Source organism: Macaca thibetana, chromosome 4 (assembly GCF_024542745.1).
Source record: "Macaca thibetana thibetana isolate TM-01 chromosome 4, ASM2454274v1, whole genome shotgun sequence".
In the NCBI taxonomy this organism is placed as follows: Eukaryota; Metazoa; Chordata; class Mammalia; order Primates; family Cercopithecidae; genus Macaca; species Macaca thibetana.
In genome coordinates, this window is record NC_065581.1 from 129742043 (window position 1) to 129764851 (window position 22809).

The 22809-nt window shown below is 37.2% G+C and overlaps 1 long non-coding RNA gene across 1 annotated transcript in view; it reads right to left on the bottom strand.

Annotated features, from left to right (window-relative positions):
• Positions 1 to 22809, bottom strand: part of LOC126952869 (uncharacterized) — a 53571-nt gene that overhangs the window by 24651 nt on the left and 6111 nt on the right. The window contains exon 2 of the long non-coding RNA XR_007725056.1: positions 11258 to 11495. This is a non-coding gene — a long non-coding RNA (uncharacterized LOC126952869). The remainder of the gene's footprint in view (positions 1 to 11257; positions 11496 to 22809) is intronic.

The window sequence follows — 22809 nt, forward strand, 5'->3', positions numbered from 1 at the left end:
TTGGGTTTTAGATTGGTAGAAATTACAATTTCCCTATACTCCAGCCACATCATCCATCTTTACTTTCAAACTGGCCAAGTTCATGTCCTCCTCACCCGTCTAGTATCAGCTGAAGTTTAACTTTGTGGTAGGGCTTTTTTCAGCTACGTACACTAAAGGGGAAACCACTGTTGCTGTTCCGAATCTCACTACTGTTTTCGGTTTTCTCAATCACCTCTGTTACTTCTCTGCTGTTTTCTTGCACTTGGATTTCACTTCATTCTACTCAATAAATATTTATTGAATGAATGTTTGTACTCTTTGGCAGCAAAAACATACCAAGGGATTTATGGACCATGTTGTTTATTTCAGAATAGCAGTTGACTTTATGGGGCCAAATCATTAATAATAGAGTTAATCTAACATATTAGACATTTAAGTACAATAAGCAAAAAGCAAGTGAATCAATCACATGTTGACCCTATTTAACCCTTAAAAAGTAAAAAAAAAAAAAAAAACTATTGCTATATATCATAGTGCTATTATAACTAAATTTTTATTAAATGTGAGCACCATTTATAGGTCCCCACTGTACCCAAGGCAAGTAATGGAACATAAAGATTAAAAAGAGATGGTCTTTCTTATCAATGAAGAGTTAACAGGGAAGATGAGACATACATGTACAAGAAAGTTATAACCAAAATGATACTGAAGCAGAAGTTAAGTTAGATTAAGTTAAGCTCAGGTCCCCAGTTCCCCACCTGGTAGCTGTTTGTCCTTAAGCATGCTATTTTCCCTCGAAGCATCAGCTTCAGCAACATAAGACTAATAATGATACATACTTCATAGGGTTCATGTGAAAACTAAATGACATTTAAAAAAAAAATGAAGTTCTTAGCAAAATACCAAACATACAGCAAGGATTCACGGAATGCCGACTGTCAGTGCTTACAGTCCGACTGAAGGATTCTTTGATTTAATTAACTGTAATGAAGTTTTATTTATAACTTGTAAAGTTATAAAGTTATAACTTTGTAAGCTTGAAAAAGTATTTTCTGGGATTACTTCTGATCATTACAACTCATTCCTATTTAACTAATTAGTTGTATTGGACAAATAGTAATGTACATCTAAACTTCATGATATATGCCTCAACAAATAAGAAAACTATTATTCATAAAATAACATTATTGAATAAAAAGTTATGAATATGGGAATGAGCAGCTTTCTGAACTAACTTCTCATCAGCCTAACTATCAGGAAAGTAGGGCTTTTTTTGAAAATGGAGAATTGTTAATAAAACTGAGAACGTTTACTGATCTATGGAAATTTAACCATAAGTTTTAACCATGAGACTTAAGCTCACTTATCTGCAGAAATATCTATGGTGTAATATTAGCTACACTTACTTGCTCCTGGCACTATTCAAAAACAAATGCTTTCCTCTACAAGTAATTATCATTTGATCTATAAAATATGGACTTTAGCCATAAATATCTGGGTCAGAAAGTCTTATAAAGCAAAATACTGTAGGAAATATGTGGAATTATGTCAGAATTATCTAAAACTTGGATCATTTATTAGTTACTTGAGCAAGATTTCTTCCCGGAAAGTTATAGCCATATAGGTTTTTATGTTCACAGATGTAACATTTGAAGTGTAAGATCAAAAGATGGGTATTTCTAAGTCAAACATGATCATACAGATATGTAAAATCACCAAAGAGATTTATCTGGTACATTCCACATTTCAATTTGTTTTCTTACTAATACATATTTGAAAAATAAAACCCTAAAAGTCCTAGTTGTTCAAGCATGTGATTAAAATCCAACATTAGATGCTTTCTGAAAGAAATCTGATAGTGACACTATTGGCCTGGTAATCTTATCCTATATACACACGACATGAGAACAATTACTCCTGTGTTTATCTTCATTATAGTGAGGACATTAGAAAATGTCAATGTATGTTGTAACTACTAAAGCTCTGGAACAACACACGTAATCTGAAAAGTCAAAGCTGATTTATTCCAGGCATCATTTAACAGAAATGACACATCAAAAAGTAATCAAATATTATCAGATTTTTATTGCAAATCAGGTTCAAAAACATTTTTAAAGAGAAGAGTTAGAAAAGTGAACGTCTTTAAATGTCTTCAAGATTAATGGTAAGACATTCTGAATTGGCCGTGTTACAGAATAGTGGAGGAATTGTATAACTTAATTACAGTCTGGACATACAGATGCTATGGGTTTTAGAGACAGTTTTCACTTTGGCTATTTATTCAGACAGTATTATATTCCTAACAATAATAATGTTTTATTTCATCATCCTCTTTGAACCAGGTTTAAGCACACAGCTGCAGCATGTTGAATTTTTAAGAAGCAAAGTCAGTCCAGTTTCAGGAGTTTCGGCTTTTTATTCCATATTTGAATTTATTTTTCCTGGAAAGGAAAAATAGTTATAGCAGCACCTGGTATAGTTCCATGAACATAGTGGAGGCTTAATAAATATTTATCACTGTTGAAGTTAGAAGAAACACTAATTTGCACACTGCACGATGTTGAATTAGGACCATATTGCTGTAAAAAGCATAAACATTGGGTGCGGCATCCAAATCTTAGACAATTTTTGAAAATGACTATTTTGCAGGAGGTCTAATCTGCTACAGAAAAAATAAAATGTTACTTATAACTATTATTGAGATGCATTAAAATCTAGAGAACTCTTTAGAAAATCAGACTCTACAGAATGCTGGAAAGTGTTACTTTTTGTATGCAATCTGATTGGCCTTGGCAGGAGAGCCAGAAGAGAACCCCAGCTGGAGATCTGTAGGAAAGAGAAGTAAGCCAAGACTCGTGGGGATAGCAGAGGTCTGATGGATATGACTATAAGCTCCCCCCAGTCTCAGCATCTAACAGGACACACCAAACCTGAATCCAAACCAGATTAATGGTGACAGTCGCCATCTCAAGCCAGGTGGGAGCATGGCACCAGGAACTGGTTATGTGGGAAATGTTATTATCCAACAGATGACAGTTTTATGTTCAGAATGGGAGACGCTGTCTGGGTTGTAATAGGGCCTTAGCCAGTGGGCTGCAGAGGGGAGAAAATTGGGATAGGATCCAGATCCCCCAGAGAGAAGAGGTTGGCAAGACTAGTCAGTTCGTAGGCCCAGACAATTTGGCTGGAGTTCAGAGCTAGAATCCGTTACCAGCAAAGAATAAAGTGCAAACAAAGAACAGAGGCAAGAATCTAGAAACACAGTGAGGTTAGGGGTGGGATTGAGGGGCTTACTATTTATTGGTGGCCACATAAATGTTTACATAGGACTCCCTCAATAGCAGGCTTAGGGTGATGGATGAACTCCAGACTCTATTTATTCTATTTATTGATAGGAATGGACCTCCTAACATCCCGTCAAGCCTGGGTCTCATTTGAGTAACAACTTGATGGTGCTGTGTTGTAGGTTGACATGATGTAGTATTGGCTGCTGGGCATGGCTATGCAAGAGAGGTCAGTTTGGGGCACTAGTTTTTTATTCTGTAATAAGCTTAAATAAACCCAAAACTATATTAAAATTGAACATTTGTTTATATACTGGAATGTCAGCCCCGCAAGGGGAATTTTTGTCTTTTTTTTTTCATTGATGTATAACATGTGCCTAACTGGCATTTAGTATTTAACAGGTATTGGTTGAATTAAAAATGAATTAATCAAATATATTCTAAACATTACCAAAGGGTGTGCAAAAGTTGGATGTGAATTCCCTTTCTAATTATACTGTATTTCAGTTTCTTTAATCACAAGTGCAATTCCAGATCAACAAAAGACAGAAACTGATCAAAGGGTTTTCCATAACTTTATTCCACTAAAACAGAAGAGAAATATTATTTTATTTATCAAGAAACCAAAAGTAGGGGATTTTGACAGTTGGCTAACTTTATGTGTCAAGTTGACTGAGCCATGGCATACGCAGATATTTTGTCAAACATTATACTGGATGAGTTTAACATAGAAATTGATGGGCTGAGCAAAGCGCATTGCCCTTTCTAATGTGGTGGGCCTCATCCAAACAATTGATGGCCTAAATAGGAAAAAAAGGCTAACTGTCTCATGAATAAGAGGGAATTCCTCCTGCCTAAATGCCTTCAAGTTGGGACATTGGGGTTTTTTTTCCTGCCTTTGAACTTTAATCAGCTTTTCCTGGTTCTTGGGCCTGCTAGCCTTTAGACTGGAACTACACCACCAGTTCTCCTGAGTCTCCAGCTTGCCAACTGCAGATATTGGAATTTGTCAGCCTCTGTAATTGCATGAGCTAATTCCTTATTATTTACTTATATATACATTCTATTGGTTCCGTTTCTCTGGAGAACCCTTACTAATACAGGGAGTTGCAGCCCTGGTTCATTCAGTAGCTCAACAACATCAAGGACAAGATTCTTGCCATTTTCTTATTCTGCTGTCTTTAGCATCTTGGCTTGCTGACTTATACTGGTTCTCCTCATTGCCTAAGTAGCTGTAGTAGCTCTAGGCATCACTTCGTCGGCCATACACGTAGTCAGAATAAAGTTACTGTTTCTTTAAATATGCTTCTGTTTAAGAGCAGCCTTTCTGAAGCAACTCCAAGCTGGCTTCCGCTTATCTTTCATTGACCAGAACAATCACATGACTCCTGTTAAACCAGTCTCTGAAAATCAGAGTAGAATCATCATGATTGGCTAAAAGTAACTAAATTTATCCCCTTGAACAAGGGATCTGATTCACTTGCCCTGAGCCAATGGCCACTAGCAGGTGAACAACTGAACATGTTTTAACAGCTTGAAAGAAGAGGGAAATGGGCTTGAAAGCAAATACCTTCTTGCTATTCCTATTCTGCTTTTAGCCCACCATTTCCATGAGGCAGGAATCTTGAATTTTCCTAATGGTCCTGAGCCTCAAAACTGACTTTTCCCACTAAGTGATGAGGAGGTTTAGGATCTTAGAGTCCACAACCAGGATCTCTACTTGCAGTTTCAGAACTGAAACACTCACTACCTGTCTTAGGCCATTCCTGCTACGAATAACAAAATACTTTACACTGGGTAATTTATAAATAACAGAAAATTATTGCTTACAGTTTTAGAGGCTGGAAGGTCCAAGATCAAGGTCCCCGGAGACCGTGTCTGGTGAGGGTCCAGTCTCTGCTTCCAAGATTGTACCTGGTTGCTGCATCCTCACATGGAGGACTGGACGAACTCTGTTTCCCCATATGGTGGAAGGGATGGAAGGGATGAAGGAGATGAAAGGGGAGGCAGATCTCTGAAGTCTCTTGTGTAAGGGTATTAATTCCATTCACAAATCCGGAGCCCCCATGACCTAATCACCTCCCAGAGTCCCCACCTCCTAATACCATCACCTTGGTGATTAGGTTTCAACATATGAATTTTGGAGGGACACATACATTCAAAACAGAGCACTCCCCCAGCACTCATCTGATTCCCTTCTTGGGAATTGACCACAGTTGAAGAAAGGGCCCTCATTCATCAGGTTGCAGTTGGGTGGGGTTGGGAGACTGGTCTGTGCAGGAGCGTGAAGGCACAGCTCCCTTTGCCTCTTAATGCTGGGGTCATCCCAGCCCCAGTCTTCCCCACAGGATTAGTTGAGGTGTTTATTATGGCAGTGCTGTTATTCATTCTCTCCCTCCACCCAATTCTGTATTTTTTTACTCCCCTTTATCCCCATCTGTTCACTCCCACCCCAAGGATGGATCCCAAGAGCCTTCCTAAATAAATCACCATATTCAAACCTTCTCCTTATAGTCCGTTTTCTTGGAAATCCAACCTGAACAGGAGCAGACCACAGGGGGACTGACCTGCAGTTTATTTGACTATCAGGTAACTGCTCCACTAGATGGAGACCACAATCTGACCCCTTCTTCAGGGCAGAAATTGTGGCCTGTGGTGAAATATATTACAAATTCTACTCGCTTTAATTGGTGTATAAAAGTTCAAATTTAGGCCCAAATTTCTCCCTAATCTAGCTACAGATATATATACGTATATAAAAAAAGGACATGCAACAGATTTCTAAATAAAAGCTTAAAGCAAATAATTTGCAAATGTTATTATTCTGCCTTTGTGCTAATCTTTTATAAAAAGGCACAGCCACCTTTGCATAATTCACTTTAAAAACAATAAAAAATAGATTAGATCCATCTGCTACCACAAGAAGGAAAATTATTACTAGGCCATGTCTTGGGTCTCAGGACCCACTTGGAGATTTTTCAGAGGATATCCCATAAATAACTTCTATAATATGCAAGGCACAGTCTTGGGAATACAAAAATGAAAAAGGCATATTGCTTTAAGAAGTTTACACTCTAGTGGAGCAGACAGAGAAGTGAAAGGTGTAGTGTGATAAATGCATGAGAGAGAAGGGTATTACGAGAGGACCCAGCATGTCACCTAACTCAGCCTAGGTAATAGAGAAGGTTTACCAGAAGAAAATCAGTAACACACTTAGCAGAATGTATGCTTTCAAGGAAGAGGAGAGTTCCCGGGAGAGAGAAAAACATATGCATAGGCCCAGAGATAAGAGATAAGATAAGATCCAGGACTTATTCTAGAAACTGAAAGTATTGCCATTATATTGCAACACCTAAAACAGTGCCTGACAATGCCGAATGCTTAGTCAATATTTGCTAAGTAGATCAATGAACAAATGAAGTAGTTGCGTCATTTGACACATCTAGTACAAGGCAGGACAGCTGTGAGAGATGATGTTGGAAAGATTACATAGGAATTAGGTCACGAAGCGTCTTCCTAATACGTCAAGTTAAAGGGTTCCTTATTCTGAAATATATGAGAAGTTTAAAAATTTAAGTATGGTGGCCATGATCAGAGTTGCTGACAACCATGCACACTATAGATTACAGAGGCATGATTGAGGTCAGGGAGTCTAGTAGGAGATCATCACAGTAATCCAGGGAAGACATACACTGTTGTGAAGGCTTGAGAAAGAGCAACAGAGACCAATAAATAATAAAGATCAATGCATTCTGGAGATATTTAGAAAGAACTATAAACAAGACTTGGATAACAGTTTGGATTTGCATCCTTGGTGAGAAACAGACACCATTTGCTTTTAAAAATCTTGGGAATTTCATTGGACATTTTGCATCCACCATGCCGTCCATGTGAGTTGTCAGTTGTCAAGATGCTTTTAGTTGCTTTAATTGAACTTATCTCTGCAGGGAAATTTTTCACAAAGTTATTATAACCCCCAATATTGCTACATCTCCTTTGGTTTTCTTTCAGTTTTCCAATTTCTTCTATTTTATTTCCTTGGTAACCCATGTAGTAAGGTAAAAGAAAAAAATGTTTCTGATGTCTGTATTGTTCAGGGCTGTTGTTTCATTATGTGATACTTCAAAAAATAGCCTTTCATACCAAATTTTAAATTATTTAGAAGAAATAAAAAGTTAACATTACCAATGAGGAAACATAGTCTGTACATTTTCCAATCTATATTCTTCAAGGGAAGGTGTAGCTGGACCAAAGTAGAGCTACTTATAGATCTTCATGGTGCTCCTAAGAGTAACAGGCTGGGATATACAGAAGCAACAGCAAGGCCAGGCTGGCCACTCAATGTTTTACCTCCTTGTGAGGAGATTATTTCAGAAAGCAAAGAGAACAGGGGAGGGGAAAAATTAAAAGCTTTATTCTCGGCCAAGCACAGTGGCTCACGCCTGTAATCTTAGCACTTTATTGGCCTCCAAAGAAGTGATAAATTGGGAGGCTGAAGTGGGTGGATCACAAGGTCAGGGGTTCGAGACCAGCCTGACCAACATGGTCAAACCTCATCTCTATTAAATATACAAACATTAGTCAGGCGTGGTGGTGTGCACCTGTAATCCCAGCTAGTCAGGAGGCTGAGGCAGGAGAATCGCTTGAACCCAGGAGGCAGAGGTCTCAGTGAGCCGAGATTGTGCCAGTACACTCCAGACTGGGCGACAGAGCAGGACTCTGTCTCAAAAAAAAAAAAAAAAAAAAAGCTTTATTGTCTTCCAAGTTTACTGCAGTTGTTCTGTTTCAATATTAGATCTTCTTACGATTAACATCAGCCCTCTATAGTCAGTCTCAGGAATCTGCAAACTTAGGGGGTTTTTTGATACTCCTATACAGTGCCATTCATCAATAAATTTGGAATGGGGGCAGGATATAATTTCAAAAACAATATAATATGATCTAGGAGAATACAACATCATTGCATTATTCACATAAATTATCCACTTTTCTCACAGATGGATTCACACTAAAATGAACGGTGAAAGGGGGAAGAAAAAAATTCAGTCCTAGTCCAAGGCAAATCTGTTAATATTTTCCAACCCCTTTTCTTTAAAATGTTAATTGTAATTTGTTAAAAATTTGCATTAAATGAAGTTGAAACATCTGGCATAGAAGGCATCAGGTGATGTCATCAAGCAAATGTGTGATACATCTATGAAAAGTGATCAGATCTGACCAGCAGCAGCTGACTGGACTCTATGGCATTTCTTCCAAGTGCCCGGTCTCCTGTGGCCTTGTCTGCCTTGCTGATTTCTATTATTTGATCCCAATATCTTTTCTATTTGAATCTTGGCAGTGCTTCTTCAATAGCATAGTAATTGCCTGTGAATCTACCACACTGCCACTCTCCCATTACATTACATTTAAGGGCACCACGAGACCTCCAGGATTGACTGCTACACATCTCGGGCCTGACATTGGTATAGCCCATGCAGTACATGATACTAAGATCCATCAGTGGATGTGGGAAAATATACACACCAAGATTGGGCATGCATTCTAAGACTGGATTGTGGTGACGGTTATATAATGTATAAACGTACTAAAAATCACTGAACTATACACTTAGAATTGGTGAATCTTGTAATATGTAAATTTTACCTTAGTAAAGATTAAAATAAAAAGATTCATCAGGCAGTAGAAGTAGGTAGGACAAGTTTAGACTGCCATTGAACCCATCCTAAGTATAAATCAATACAGGGGGTTCTATCATCATGACAGGAGCTGACCACACAGAAATTCAATTTGTTGGAAGAAAGCACGAAGCCTGCTACATCAGTTCCCAGTCTTGGGAAGAGTAGAAACAATTTAACAACCCAATAAAAGATAATGTTTTTGTTAGTGGTGGTGATTCATCATAGTTGACACTGAGATTCCAAGACCAGGTCCCAACTGCTGAGAGCACTGCAACAAGGAATTTACAATTGTCAACTGGGGTTTTAAAATGTAAACCAACCCTGTCTAATTTAAGGGCACAAAAAATAATTTATTGGAAAAGTATGGGGTCTTTCACAAAACTAAATAAAAAGCTAAACAATCAAGCATTAAGTAGAATACTACAGGAAACAGGACGACCATGATAATCTGGTATTCAGGATTAATGAATAGTCTCTTTAGAGAGCTGCCAGCACACACTAACCATCACTAACCATCTTAAACAGTTAATTACCATGTTCTGGGCTAACTTCTATATTTAAGAAATTTAGGTGTTGCAATTCTCAAGCAGTTAAGATGGTTAGTGATGGTTATTGTGATGGCAGCTCTCTAAAGATGGTTAACCATCACTAACATCTTAACTGTTTGAGACCATTCCAGATTTGGTTTCCAGAGAAGTAATGGATTGTTCTTGCTTAGGCCAAGTGTCCATCCATGCCTTGGGTAGGGCTCTTTCACTGACATCCCCTCTAAGACCACACGCAATGGAAGAGGGTGAGGGGATTATTTTTCATATTAAAATGAATGTATTTTTACCAAAACTACAAGAAAGGGATGCTGGGCAGAAAACACACACACACACACACACACACACACACGTCCACTATGCTGTTATCAATGCATGCAATCTGAAGTTCTTTTTCTAGATAGTGTGTCCATTAAAGGCAGGAACTTGGCAACTAGGCTAAGATTAGAAGAATTTCTGTAGCTTTACAGAAAAGAGGTTAGAAAGAACACAACAGGGGCTCAATTCTGTAAGAGGTCTGAGATTAAATAAATAAATAAATAACAAGAGATTGGAGATAAAACAGAAGTTTAGTTTTATAAACAGGGTGAAGAAGGCTTAAAGGAGGGAGATTCAGATGCGAGAAATTCCAGTGGGAAAAAAGGAGTAGCTATAACTCATAGAACAAAGCCCAGAACATGGTAATTATTTTTGGGCAGCAAGGGCACCCTAGGAATATTGAACCAGTGGTCAGCCCAAGAGCACCTTCTTCTGTTCTCTCTTGTTATTCTCTGCCATCCCAGCCAAGTATCACAGTTGGTCTAGGTCAGTTTAATCACATCTTTATTTTGTTAGAATTAGCTCAGTACTTAGATATCAGCATTTATTAGTAGACCCAGTTGTGGTTTCTCCACAAAATATTTTGAATTTTTCCAAGAAATCCCATTTCTTAAAATTTTGAGAACTACTGATTAAAATAAAAACCTAGTGGGAGGGAGACTTTGAGTTTCTATGGCTTTGATGTTTTCTGAGTGGTATGGAAAGAATGAAAGTCAGTTAAGGTATACAGTAATTAGTGCCTGCTCTGTGCAGAGTGCTGTGAAAAATACTGAAAATACAAAGATGTATGGTGCTATGCTTTGAATGTTTTTGTTCCCTCCAAAACTCACGTTAAAACTTAATCCCTAATGCAACAGTGTTGGGAGGTGGGGCCTAAAGGAAGGTGTTTGGGTCATGAGGATTCCGCCTTCATGAATGAATTAATGCCACTATAAAAAGACTGGGGAATGGGTTCACTCTCTTCTGCTCTTCTGGCATGGATATGGAGTTTAAGGTGCCATCTTGGAAATGAAGACCAGGTCCTTACCAGACACCGAACCTGCTGGCACCTTGACCTTGGACTTTGCAGCCTCCAGAACTGTGAGAAATAAATTTGTTTTGTTATAAATTATCCAGTCTCAGATATTCTGTTATAACAGCACAAAACAACTGAGACAGATATCCATCAGCAGTATCCTTAAGGTGCTTATAAAATACTAGATATAAAATACCAGCATTTGTCGTATATATAAATGTATGTGGCATGTGTGTTCAAAGGCTATTAGGGCATAGCATAAGTATTAATACCTAGTCTACCCTGGGGAATCAAGAATTGAATCTCCTTCAAAGGAGAAGTGATATTTACAAGGAGACTTGAAAGAGAAATGGGATTTGGGCAAGTGGACAAGGAAATATGCATGATTATGAGAGCATATGGCATAACTCTCCTTTAAACATCAGAGGAACTGACATCTTGGAGGAGCTTCGTAAAGTATAGTGCTTCTGGGGAGGAAACGGAAAAGGAATGATGAGGCTGGGAGTCTCATTGTAGATCACATATATCTGGTCATTGAGGCAAGTCATTAAAGAATTCTGAGCAGGAGAGTAACATGATAAAGAGCCTTGGAAAGCCATGAGAAAGATAAAGAAGGGTAAGACCTTCTGTTTCCAGGGACTTCTGCATCATCCAGGTAAGACATGATGAGTGACTGTGGAGAGAATGGAATGGATATCTAGTTGATAAAATGGACAGCAATTAATATAACAGTTAACGTTCATAAAGATCTATGTGTCAGGCATTGACACTGTGCAGTGACTAGGAATCCAGGCTCTGAATCCAACTGCCTGAGTTCAAACATTTTGTCTCCATTCATTATGAGCCATCATGGGCAACTTGCTCAGTTTCCCTGTATCTCAGTTTTCTTATCTGTAATTAGGACCTACTTCATGGGACAGTGAGGATTATTCAGTTAATATATGAAAAGCATTTAGAACAGTGCCTGGAATATAATAAGTACTCAAAAAATGTTACAATTATTATTATCTCATTTTACATATGCATACACTATAATATACTTATTTGAGTATTTTCCAAGGATAGATAGTTGATTCATGATATGTATATGATATATAACTTCTAGCACGACTCTAAGTCCTCTAAGCAACAGACTGGTACTCACTAATAGAAGCTTAAGAAAAGATTTCAGATGATCAAATGATCTGTATATGATGGTTTTTTTAAAACTTCTATTTTAGGTTCGGATATGTGGAGCGGTTTGTTACATATGCAAACTCACGTCATGGGGGTTTGTTGTACAGATTATTTCATCATCCAGGTATTAAGTTCAGTACCCAATAGTTATCTTTTATGCCCCTCTTCCTCCTCCCACCCTCCACCCAGTGTCTATTATTTCTTTCTTTGTGCTCATGAGTTTTCATCATTTAGCTCCCATTTATAAGCGAGAACAGGTAGTACGTGGTTTTCTGTTCCTGTGTTAGTTTGCTAAGGATAATAGCCTGCAGCTCCATCCAGGTTCCCACCCAATACGTGATCTTGTTCTTTTTTGTGATTGCATAATATTCCTTTATATGTAGGCACCATATTTTCTTTATTCAGTCTACCACTGATGGGCATTTAGGTTGATTCCATGTATTTGCTATTGTGAATAGTGCTGCAATAAACATTCACATGCATGTGCCTTTATGGCAGAATAATTTATATTCCTCTGGGTAGATATTCAATAATAGGATTGCTGCACAGAATGGTAGTTCTGCTTTTAGGATTTTGAGGAATCTCCATACTAGTTTCCACAGTCATTGAACTAATTTACACTCTCACCAACAGTGTATAAGTGTTCCGTTTCCTCCACAACCTTGCCAGCATCTGTTATTTTTTGATTTTTTAATAATAGCCATTCTGTCTGGTGTGAGATGATATTGCAGTTTTCATTCTGCATTTCTCTAATGATCGGTGATATCAAGCTTTTTTCATATGCTTATTGGCTGCATGTATGTCTTCTTTTTAAAAGTGTCTGGTCATATCCTTTGCTCACTTTTTAATGGGGTTGTTTGTTTTTCTCTTGTAATTTTGTTTAAGTTCCTTATAGATGCTGGATATTAGACCTTTGTAATACGCATAGTTTGCAAATACTTTCTCCCATTCTGTAGGTTGTCTGTTCACTCTGCTGATAGTTGTTTTTTTTTTTTTTTTTTTTTTTTTTTTTTTTTTTTTTTTTTGCTGTGCAGAATCTCTTAAGCTTAACTAGATCCCATTTGTCAATTTTTGCTTGTGTTGCAATTGCTTTTGGTGTCTTCATCATGAAATTTTTGCTTGTTGCTCTTACCAGAGTGGTATTGCTTAGGATATCTTCTAGGGGTTTTGTAGTTTTGGGTTTTACATTTAAGTATTTGATTCATCATGGGCTGAGTTTTTTATGTGGTGTAAAGAAGGGGTCCAGTTTTAATCTTCTGCATATGGCTAGCCAGTTATCACAGCACCATTTGTTGAATAGGGAGCTTTTTCCCCATTGCTAGTTGTTGTCAGCTTTGTCAAAGATCACGTGGTTGTAGGTGTCTGGCATTACTTCTGGGCTCTCTATTCTGTTCCATTGGTCTATGTGTCTCTTTTTATAAAAAGTACCATGCTGTTTTGGTTACTGTAGCCCTGTAGTATAGTTTGAAGTCAAGTACTGTGATGTCTCCAGCTTTGTTCTTTTTGCTTAGGGTTACCTTGGCTATTCGAGCTCTTTTTTGGTTCTATATGAATTTTAAAATAGTTTTTTATAGTTCTGTGAAAAAATGTCATTGGTAGTTTGATAGAAATAGCATCGATTCTGTAAATTGCTTTGGGCACTATGGCCATTTTAATGATATTGATTCTTCCTATCCATAAGCATGTAATGTTTTTCCCATTGTCGGTGTCATCTCTGATTTCTTTGAGAAGTGTTTTGTGGCTCTCATTGTAGAGATTTTCCACCTCCCTAGTTAGCTGCATTCCTTTACACCAACAACTGCTAAGCCTAAAGACAAATCAGAAAGGCATTCCCATTCACAGTTGCCACAAAAAGGATAAAATATCTAGAAATAAGGCTAACAAGGGAGGTGAAAGGTCAAGTTCATCAGGAACATAAGTTCTTGATGCAGAGTAGTGACAGCTGATATACAAAGTAATGGATAGAGCCAAAGGCCTTTCTTAAGGAAGAATTTATAGTACTTGGTAATAGATAAACTATCAAAGGTAAATAAAAGACAAGAAGCAAATGTGACTAAAAGATTTTGAATTTAGAGTGCAAAGTACGAGAAACACAGAACCTAAGGGGCAAAGATGTTTTTAGATCATTGAATTAAGATTTTTTGATAGGTCGAATTTTGGGTAATGATGTAACATTTAAGTGGAAATATCCAGTTGGCTGCTGGATATTAAAAGCTTTTAGAGCTGGAAAGTATCTTAGGAATTACCATAGTCCAATTGCCTTATTGCCTTAGCAAGAAAACTGAGATCTAGAAGGATAAATAATTTATCCACTATAACACAAGTAATTAATATAGAACTAAAACTCAAGCTTTCTTTGCACCCAATCTAGTGCTCTTTGGACTATATTGTACTGCCTTCTCTAACTGCTTGGTTAGAGCAGAAGCAATGACAAAACAATAACAATTAGAGAAAACTATAGTGGTAAAATATATTCGAGTCATGAGATCTATGAGGTAGAAAGTTTGGAGCATATACAGCAAGCAATTTTCAGTTTATATGCCAGCTCCAGTAAAATGTTATGCCTGCTTAATATAGTATAGAAAATAATTCTGAACCTATATCCAGGCTTACTGAAAATGAATTATATAACCAATTAGTAATAATGGACAAGAGCAAGTTGGAGAAGTGGGCAGCATATATGCCACCTATCGCTATCACTGGTCAGAAAATTGCAGCCAGAACCATGGGAAAGAAGATAAAGTGTTTGTAAAGATAACAGTCAGCCAAATGTCATAATGGTCAGCCTTGCATACATTAATGATATTTTCTTTCTATTATTTTTTTTCCTATCTTAAATGGAAGGTGTCAGATAAACTGCCGAATGCTTATTGTTACCCTGGAAACATGAAGGATTTGAATATTTATGGCATCATGACAGAACAGGTTGAAAATATTAAGAGGCCAGAGCTAGAGAGAGAGAGAGAGAGAGAGAGGAGAGAGAGATATAAGCTACTAATTAAACTAAGCTCTTTTACACAACCTAGCTTATTTGTTCTGTACTTTCCCAGGCTTTAGCTTAATTTGATTTTATTCAGAGACTACCTAGTAAAAATTCTTTTGAAATAAACTGTACATGTGAAAGTCAAGATTGTGGACAAACCACACACATTTATATTATTTTATTCCTAGTAACCCAGTAAAAGGTTATAAAGGATACACACACACGTTCACATACACGCTTATATATATTTATATACATACACATATATTTTATATTTGTTTATATATATGTGTGTGTATAAATATTTGTTGTTATACATACTTTGTATATGTGTGTATCTGTGTGTGTGTTTCTCCATATATAGAGAGAAAGAGAGAGAGAGCAAGAGAGAGAAATACACAAAATCAATAAAGAATAAAAAGGACAGAAAGCAGGCCATTAGCAAACAAGAAATGTCATTAAATTTCCTAAAAAGATGAAGTAGTTAGAGGAGCGGTGTAGTGAGTTGAATAGTGGTAATCAAAGAGACATGTCCATGTCTTCATTCCCCAGCCTGTGAATGTTACCTTATTTGGAAATTGTCTCGCAGACATCATTAAGTTAAGGGTCTTGAGGTGAGATCACTCTGGATTTCCTGGGTGGCCCTAAATTCAACAATAACTGTCCTTATAACAGTGAGGCAGGGAGCAGATTACATCGACAAGGAGAAGGGCCTGTGAAGACAAAGGTGGAGATTTGGAGTGCAACTGCAAGCCAAGGAATGTCAATGGCTACCAAAAGCGGGTCAAGGCAAGGAACATATTCCCCACAGAGCCTCTGAAGGGAGGGCCACACAGGTCTGGAGGCTAGAAGTCAAAACTCTAGGCTGCTGACAGAGTTTTGATTTTTTTACTTCTGGCCTCCAGACCTGTGAAAGAATACATTTCTATTGTTCCAAAGCCTGCTAAGTTTGTGGCAATGTGTTACAGGTAGCCACAAGAAATTAATGTGCATGGTTTCTATGGAAGCTGAGTAAATTGGCCTTACAGAAATACAGAGAAGCTCAGAAAACACCAAGTGGAAGCATATAGCAGAAAATGAAGGTATTAATTGAAAATTAGTGTTCGCTATAATTGCCCCCAACTCCCTTACCCCAAGAAATGGGTACCCAGGGATTCACCACTCTAGCAAAACAGGGGAAGATTCTTCTCTACAGAAACTGCATGTTACGGAGAAAAGCCGGTCAGTCAGTACGTTTGTTTCCCATCCAAACACCCTAAAGCAAAGTTAATCAATTGACAAGCCCAGCCCACAACAATCAACTTTTCATTCCCTTATTTTTAACAAAGTAACTAAGGAACCCTGGACATTTTTTAAAGTCTCCAGAATTAAAGAGAGGCCAGTAAAGATAAACCAAGATTAAAAAGTCCACAGAGAAAGTTGAAATAATTCAAGGATTCGAAGGAAACGAAAAAGGAAGGCAGTGTATTTATTGAATATTTTCACAGATAGTTATGCCAGTTAATAATCTATTACCTTTCAATTCCAAACCCATCCTCTGTTCTCTGGTTGTGACAGTGGAACCAGTCTTTGCTGGCTGGTTCCATGTAGGCTCCGTTAATAGAGGGCACTGGGAGAAGAAACTGCAAGGTTGAACACTGTGAGGTCAGAAGTGGAGGAGGTGTTTTTAATTTTATTTTATTTCAAACTCCTTTATTAAGGTATGATTGATATACAAATAGCTATACATACATAATGTATAAAACTCAGTGAGTCTGAGAATAAATATGTACTTGTGAAACCATCACCACCATCAAGTCCATAAATATATTCATCACCTCGGAAAATTTCTTCTGCCCTCCACTCCTTTTTTTTTTTTTTTTTGTTATAAGGACACTTAACATAAGATCTACCCCCTTAGCAAATTTGTAGTATATAATACAGTGTTTTTAGCTATAGGCACTACGCTGCACAGAAGATCTTCAGAACTTATTTATTTTGCATAACTGAAACTTTATATTCTTTAATCATCACCTCCCCACTTCCCCCTTCCCTCAATCCCTGGAAACCACTGTTCTAATCCTTTGCTTCTATAAGTTTGATTATTTTAGATTCCATACATAAATGAGATCATATATATTTGTCTTTCTGTGTCTAGCTTATTTCACAGATAATGCCCTCTGGGTCTATCCATGTTGTCACAAACGATAGGATTTCCTTCTTTTTTAAGGCTGAGTAATATTCCATCATATGTACATACTAAATTTTCTTTATCCACTCATCTGTCAGTAGACATTTAGGTTAACCACAAACCCTTGAACAACCAATAGGTCAAAGAAGACATCAAAAAGGAAATGTAAAAAATATTGAGGCAAATGAAAATGAAAACACAACATACCAAAAGTTATGAGATGCTGCAAAATCAGTTTCAGGAAAGAAATTTATAGAGATAAATGCCTGCTTTAAAAAGAATTTAGAAGAAAGAAAGATCTCAAATAAGCAATCTAACTTTACATCTCAAGAAACTAGAAAAAGAACAAACTAAGCCAAAATTACTAGAATTTAGGAAACAATAAAGATTCGAGCAGAAATAAATAAGATACTAGAAAAGAAATAGAAGTGATTAACAAAACTCAGAATTGCTTATCTTTTAAAAAGATAAACAAAATTGACAAGACTTTAGACTAACCAAGGAAAAAAGTGAGAAGACTCAGATACATAAAATTGTAAATGAAAGAAGAGACATTAAAACTAATACCACAGAAATACAAAGGATTCTAAGAGACTACTATGAACAATTAGATGCCAACAATTGGATCAACTGGAAGACAGAGATAAATTCCTAGAAACATACAACCTACCTAGACTGAATTATGAAGAAATGGAAAGTCTGAAAGACCAATAACGAGTATGGAAATTGAATCGGTAATCAAGAGCTTCCTAACAACAACAACAAAAAGCACAAAGCTCTTTCACTTCACTGGTATTACTGTAACAGCAACACTTGTCACACTCTTCCAAAAAATTGAAGCTGAGGGAACACTTGCAAACTCATTTACAAGGCTGGCATTAGCATGATATCAAAGCCAAACAAGGACATTACAAGAAAAGAAATGACAAGGCCCATATCCCTGTTGAACATAGATGCAAAAATCCTCAACAAAAGACGAGCAAACCAAATTCAACAGCACATCCAAAGGATCACACGCCATGATCAAGAGGCCATTTTTGTTCTGGTGTTTTTCCTCTTGTCAGGCACGCATGGGTCCCTCCGGTGTTTCCCACAGCAGCAGAGGGGCATTCCTGTGGCAACCATGCCCACTCAGGCCTGAATCTCAGCCTCTGGAGATTCCAGGTTCTTTCCTTATTCAATTTTTCCTCAGTCCTAGGAGTAGCAGGTACTTTTTGCAGTTACTACCTCAGTATATTTTAGAGTTCTCTTTCAGTAGTTAATACATCTTTCACTCAGTTCACAGTTATCTTCCCTATCCAAATTATGGGTGTGGTCATTTTCGTCCTTTGAACTCTAACACAATAGTCAATAAAATGGTGAATTTTAAAAATTCTATAAAATTAAACATTAGAAATAAAATAAAACTGTCAGAAATTACGTTATTGCTAAAGTAAAATTTTCAATATATGGTTAGAAGATTAAGTTTTAAAAAATCTCCCAGAGAATAGAAAAGCAGTTAGAGATGGAAAATAAGAAAGTGAGATTAAGATGCAGAAGAGTGGGGGAGCGAAGGGAAGAATAAAGTTGCCAGTATCTTCTTATAATGGGAGGTATCAAGAGATAATATATACAGTGGCTCAAAAACAAAGGGGCAAGTATGTTATTTAAACATGCAAAGAGAAATTAAATGTAGTAATAGTAACACTTGTTTAGTGCTTTAAATTTATGACACATTTATCCTCACAATAATCCTCCGAGGAATTGACTATTATTATCCCCATTTTACACATGAGAAAAAAAGAGGCTCAGAGAGCTTAAGTAACTTGCCTAAGATCATACAGCTGGCAAATGGTGCAAGTAGGACTCTGGAGTCTGTGCTCTTATCTATTATACTGCTCTGTCTCTTTCTATGACTTTATTGGGAAGAAGTGGATAGGGACGGTGGAAGGCAATGCTAATGAGTTAAATCATTGTCCCTCTCTCTCCACAATAGATTAAGACAATATTTAAAACTGATGAATCAAGAAATAGTGATAAGGGATGGGTAATCACCAGAAGAAACAAAAACAGAAGCTATTTAAGACAATTTGGTCTCAGGAATAAGACTGTGGCAAGGAATGGGTGAAGCAGGAATTTGGCATTTTCCCTTGTAAGCCTTTTATTTATCTATTTATTATTATTATCATTATTATTATTATTTTGAGACAGGGTCTTGTTCCGTCACCCAGGCTAGACCATAGTGGCACAATCTCGGCTCACTGCAACCTCTGCCTCCTGGGTTCAAGCGATCCTCCCACTTCAGCCTCCTGAGTAGCTGGGATTACAGACGCACACCACCACACCCAGCTAACTTTCTGCATTTTTGTAGAAACGAGGTTTCACCATGTTGGCCAGGCTGGTCTTGAACTCCTGGCCTCAAGTGATCTGCCCACCTCAGCCTCCCAAAGTGCTGGGATTACAGGCATGAGCCACTGTGCCCAGCCCCCGCCTGTATTATTAACATGCACTTTAATAATTTATTCTAAACATTTTAAAAGAAAAAAATTATAAATGATCTCAGTTTTTCTTTTTTACATTTTAAATACTAATTATACAATCAAATGTGATAAGAAGGAAATTCCCTTCTCATCTGTGACAGAGATATCTGACGTCAGTCCTTTAGAGAAGAAGGCCTACAACAGGGTTTGGGAGGCCCCTATTTTCACACTTAGTAAGAGATACGAAACTGGTTTCTGATCTAGTAAAGAGATGCCATTTGAATAGTAAGATGAAAAGTTAAATATTAGCAGCCACAAAAGGTTTGAAACTCAAGACAGTAATGAGTGTCCAAAATGTGCTTTTTGTCCAACCAGAAGACCTCTTATCATAGATGAAAGGTAAGCTATCTGGAGGATGGCCTTTAATGACAGGAAAGGGCTCTGAATTCTTGTATATTTTGCTAGACAGACTGGTGGTACCGGCACCATCCTGTAGTATATTTATTAATCTAGAGACTCTATTTTGAAACCTGGTGTCAAATGCATCTCATCAACTATTATACATTTAAACCGACAGATTAAACAGTAAATTAAATAATTCAGGATAGCAAACCGGTGCATGGTAAAACAGCAATGAGGCTTTACACACCCTTAAAATGTGTCTTTCAGGCACAGGTAACGATACACATTGATATGCTGCCATCTAGTGCTCCTTGCTTTAGACAACTGAATTAATCACATGCTGAAATGGATTTTTAAATTATTACTATTTTTTAACTCTTCCCCTTAGTCTCTGCAGCAGTTCCTGTTTTTCATGGGGCCTCCTGAGACCTAAACCAAAACATTTCCCTAATAAAATGGTATTTATACACAGACAACAAATCTACAGACAGTTTTATCCACTATGGAAAGCTCAGTGGGTTCTACCTAACCCATGTATACAGGTTGAGTTTTCGTGGCATGTCACCTACAGAAAGGGTAGAAGGAAGGTTGAATTACTTCAGTAAGTCATCTGCTAAATTTGAGTAACAATCACTATTACAAAGCAATTACTATTACTCATAAAATTCCTTTCAACATGTATTAACAGTTGAGAGAGAAGGAATTCCTCTTTTCCCAATATATTACAAAGATACTCTGAAAAAAAAAGAAACAATCTGAAAACCAGCTAGAAATGCTCACTAAATTGCATCATTGAATTCCTCGGGCACCCAAAGAGAAGAAAGAACTAAAACAAGCGTGGAAAGTAGGGGCTGAGGGCATTTTTACTAGAGGGGCATTTGCTGATGCCAGGAATGTAGTCCTAGAATGCAATGGCCTCCCAAAACACAGGATTCAAGGCCTTGCTCAGTGTGACAACTGAGATGTTTGCATAAAAGTGAAACCCTTAAAAGACTACAGCAGCAAAAAGAAACAAGGAAGTTTATTTGTAGGGGCTAAAGTTCAGGTAGAGAAAAAAAAATCTTCCCTCAAAATTATAACCATGTCCTCTCTTTCATAGGATTTGGGTTCAAACCTATACTAATCTGATAGGTTGGATATGGAGTATAAGAAAAGGAGAAAGGTTAAAGGTTATGATAAAAGAAAAACTTTAACCAAATTAAATTTAAAGGAGTTTAATTGAGCAGTGAATGATTTGCAAATCAGGCAGCCTTCCCAGCCAGAGTAGGCTCGGAGACTCCAGTGCAGCCATGTGGTAGAAGATTCATGGACAGAAAAAGGAAAGTGAGGTACAGAAAATAGAAGTGATGTACAGAACCAACTGGATTGGTTACAACTTGGTGTTTGCCTTATTTGAACATGGTTCAAATAGTTGACTACATTTGATTGGCCAAAACTTGGAGATTGGCCCAAGTGTAGGCTACATCTGGTTACCCTTCTACTTGTTATAGTTTAAGATGTACAGAGAAACATTGAGGCTGAATTTAAAATATGTAAGGAGGCAGTTTTAGGCTAAACTTGATTTAACAGTTACTCCAAGGCATTTGGCGTTTGGCTTGAGTAACTGGAAAAATGGAGTTGCCATTACTTGAGATGGAGAGAGTGGGGTTTGTTTGAGGAGGCAGATGAGGAGTTCAATGTTAGAAAAGTTAAGTTTGAGAATATGTCGGACATCTAAGTGGAGACATGTAATATGCAGTTATTTATGACTCTGAAGTTCAAGGAAGAAGAATGGGCAGAAGGGATATATTTGAAAGTAGTCTACATGACAGTGGGACTATAGAACTGTAAGAAATTACGGAGCGAGTACGTGTAGATAGAGAAGTCCAGGAACGCACCTCTGGGACATTCCAATATCAAGAGGTCAAGGAGATACGCATAAACTAGTAAAGGATCCCTAGAAGGAAGAAAAGCAGGAAAATGTGCAATCACCAGTCAGAAAATGTAATGAGAAGTGAATGCATTCAAAATAGCACCAAAAAAATCTACAAAATGCTGAGGAAGAAATAATAATATGAGAGACCCATAAGAAAAGTATCTTATTTTTAAAAATCCACCATATCACCTTTTGATGTTTTTACTATAATTGCTAAAAAAAAACTTTGGATTAGAAGTGATATAGCATAAAGCCATTAAAATGAATGGGGTAGATGTATGTTACTGACATAAAAAGCCTTCTAGAATAATAATACATGATAAAGGACAAAAATAAGGTGACAGGACAAAATCTGCAGTAAGAAGTTGTCTTTATAATTTAGTATATTTAGTATATGCATGAACGGAAGTATGAAAGAATGTATAGAAGACTATCAATGATTAAAAACACGGCTGACTTTCGGCTACCACATTATGAATATCTGAATGGTTGTTTGAAATTTTTCCACGTGCACACAAGAACATTACTAACAAAGTTAGAATTTCCAGTGACGATTAAGTGGTGATACATACCGCATCTCCCTCTTATCTGAATGGGATATGTTCCAAGATCCTCAGTGGATGTCTGAAACTGCGGGTAGTAGCAAAGCCTGTATTTACTATACTTGCATGCCTTTCTCAAAGTCAAATAAAATACAAAATACAGAGTCAAATTTCTACATTTCAAACATTTTATTTGGGAAATGAGAAGTACACTTCTAGGCATACACATAGAATGGGTGGTCTTCAGTATGTCTGAAAAACAAAGAGAAGGTTGGAGGTTTTATAAAAAGTAAAAATGTTACCCATTGTTTTGGAAAGAAAGTTCATTGGCACTAGTCAA